Source organism: Triticum urartu, unplaced genomic scaffold, assembly GCF_003073215.2.
Source record: "Triticum urartu cultivar G1812 unplaced genomic scaffold, Tu2.1 TuUngrouped_contig_10360, whole genome shotgun sequence".
In the NCBI taxonomy this organism is placed as follows: domain Eukaryota; kingdom Viridiplantae; phylum Streptophyta; class Magnoliopsida; order Poales; family Poaceae; genus Triticum; species Triticum urartu.
In genome coordinates this window covers 5795-9399 of record NW_024111219.1, presented here as the reverse complement: position 1 = coordinate 9399, position 3605 = coordinate 5795, and positions in this window count along the sequence as shown.

Here is a 3605-nt window from a genome sequence, read left to right as displayed (position 1 = left end):
ACCTTGCGGATTCCACTATTAAGAAACCTATGGGAAGAATTAATGATGTTCTTATTGTTGCAAATAGGAATTATGTGCCCGTAGATTTTATCGTTCTTGATATAGATTGCAATCCTTCATGTCCTATTATTCTTGGTAGACCTTTCCTTAGAACGATTGGTGCAATTATTGATACGAAGGAAATATTAGATTCCAATTTCCATGAAGGGAAGGCATGGAACACTTCCATAGAAATTAAATTACCTTATGAATCTATTATGAGAGCCACTTATGAATTGACTACCAAAGATGGCAACACCTAGATTTATCCTTGCTTTTTATGCCTAGCTAGGGGCGTTAAACGATAGCACTTGTTGGGAGGCAACCCAATTTTATTTTTATTACTTGATTTTTTCTCATGTTTAGTAATAAATAATTTATCTAGCCTCTGTTTTGGTTGTTTTTTGTGTTTAATTAGTGTTTGTGCCAAGTAGAACCGTTGGGAAGACTTGGGGAAAGTCTTGTTAATCTTGCTGTAAAAAACAAAAAAATTAGCACTCACAAGAACTGCTGCCATTTTTATTTAGAAAGTTCTATTTAGTTAATTATTTTTGCAGATGATTAATAGATAAATTCCCCATGTCCAGCAATTTATTTTAGAATTTTTGGGGTTCCAGATCTTGTGTTAGCTACAGATTACTACAGACTGTTCTGTTTTTGACAGATTCTGTTTTTCATGTGTTGTTTGCTTATTTTGATGAATCTATGGCTAGTAAAATAGTTTATAAACCATAGAGAAGTTGGAATACAGTAGGTTTGACACCAATATAAATAAAGAATGAGTTCATTACAGTACCTTGAAGTGGTATTTTTTTTCTTTCGCTAACGAAGCTCACGAGATTTTCTACTTTAAGTTTTGTGTTGTGAAGTTATCAAGTTTTGGGTAAAGATTTGATGGATTATGGAACGAGGAGTGACAAGAGCCTAAGCTTGGCGATGCCCATGGAACCCCCAATATAATCTAAGGACACCTAAAAGCCAAAGCTTGGGGATGCCCCGGAAGGCATCCCCTCTTTCGTCTACTTCTATCGGTAACTCTACTTGGAGCTATATTTTTATTTACCACATGATATGTGTTTTTCTTGGAGCGTCTTGTATTATTTGAGTCTTTATTTTTTAGTTTTCCACAATCATCCTTGCTGCACACACCTTTTTGAGAGAGACACACATGAGTTGGAAATTATTAGAATACTCTATGTGCTTCACTTATATCTTTTGAGTTATATAGTTTTTGCTCTAGTGCTTCACTAATATCTTTTAGAGCACGGTGGTAGATTTGTTTTATAGTAACCATTGTTCTCTCATGCTTCACTTAGCTTACTTTTGAGAGTCCTACAAAACAGCATGGTAATTTTCTTTAATTATTTTAGGCATTCAAGATTAATAAATAAAATTTTCTTATGAGTGTGTTGAATACTATGAGAAGTTTGAAACTTGATAATTGTTTTGAGATATGGAGATGGTGATATTAGAGTCGTGCTAGTTGAGTAGTTGTGAATTTGAGAAATGCTTGTGTTGAAGTTTGTGATTCCCATAGCATGCATGTATGATGAACCGTTATGTTAAGAAGTCGGAGCATGATGTATTTATTGATTGTCCTCCTTATGAGTGGCGGTCGGGGACGAGCGATGGTCTTTTCCTACCAATCTATCCCCCTAGGAGCATGCGCGTAGTACTTTGCTTCCATAACTAATAGATTTTTGCAATAAGTATGTGAGTTCTTTATGACTAATGTTGAGTCCATGGATTATAGGCCCTCTCACCCTTCAACCATTGCTAGCCTCTCTAATACCGCGCACCTTTCGCCGGTATCATATCCCCACCATATACCTTCCTCAAAAAAGCCACCATACCTACCTATCATGGCATTTCCATAGCCATTCCGAGATATATTGCCATGCAACTTCCCACCGTTACGTTTATCCTGACACGCTCCATCATTTCATATTTCTTTGCATGATCATGTAGTTGACATTTTAGTAGTGGCAAAGCCACCATTCATAATTCTTTCATGTAAGTCACTCATGCATCATTGCTATTCCGGTACACCGCCGGAGGCATTCATATAGAGTCATACTTTGTTCTAGTATCGAGTTTTAATCATTGAGTTGTAAATAAATAGAAGTTTGATGATCATCATTCATAGAGTATTGTCCCAAATAAAAAAAGGCCAAACATATAAAAAAGAAGGCCCAAAAAATAAAAAAAGGGCAATACTACTATCCTTTTTCCACACTTGTACTTCAAAGTAGCACCATGATCTTCATGATAGAGAGTCTCCTTTGTTATCACTTTCATATACTAGTGGGAATTTTTCATTATAGAACTTGGCTTGTATATTCCAACAATGGGTTTCCTCAAAATGCCCTAGGTCTTCGTGAGCAAGCAAGTTGGATGCACACCCACTTAGTTTCTTTTTGTTGAGCTTTCATATATTTATAGCTCTAGTGCATCCGTTGCATGGCAATCCCTACTCACTCACATTGATATCTATTGATGGGCATCTCCATAGCCCGTTGATACGCCTAGTTGATGTGAGACTATCTTCTCCCTTTTTGTCTCCTCCACAACCACCATTCTATTCCACCTATAGTGCAATGTCCATGGCTCACGCTCATGTATTGCGTGAAAATTGAAAAGGTTTGAGAAGATTAAATACTTTGTCATCGGGGTTGTCATCGGGGTTGTGCATGATTCGAATACTTTGTGTGGTGAAGATGGAGCATAGCCAGACTATATGATTTTGTAGGGATAACTTTCTTTGGCCATGTTATTTTGAAGAGAAATAATTTCTTAGTTAGTATGATTGAAGTATTATTATTTCGATGTCAATATTAAACTTTTGTATTGAATCTTCCGGATCTGAATATTCATACCACAATTAAGAGAATTACATTGAAATTATGCCAAGTAGCATTCCACATAAAAAATTCTATTTCATTTACCTACTCGAGGACAAGCAGGAATTAAGCTTGGGGATGCTTGATATGTCTCCAATGTATCTACAATTTTTTATTGTTCCATGCTATATTATATTCTGTTCTGGACATTATTGGGCTTTATTATGCACTTTTATATTATTTTTGGGACTAACCTATTAACCGGAGGCCCAGCCCAGAATTGCTGTTTTTTGCCTATTCTACTACGGTTTCGCAGAAAAAGAATATCAAACGGAGTCCAAACGGAATGAAACCTTCGGGAACATGATTTTTGTAACGAACATGCATCCAGAGGACTTGGACCCTACGTCAAGACATCAACCAGGAGGCCACGAGGTAGGGGGCGCGACTACCACCCCTGGGCGCGCCCTCCACCCTTGTGGGCCCCCTGTTGCTCCACCAACGTACTCCTTCCTCCTATATATACCTACGTACCCCCAAACTACCAGATACGGAGCCAAAACCCTAATTCCACCTCCGTGAATTTCTGTATCCACGAGATCCCATCTTGGGGCATGTTCCGGATCTCCGCCGGAGGGGGCATCGATCACGGAGGGCTTCTACATCAACACCATAGCCCTTCCGATGAAGTGTGAGTAGTTTACCTCAGACCTACGGGTCCATAGT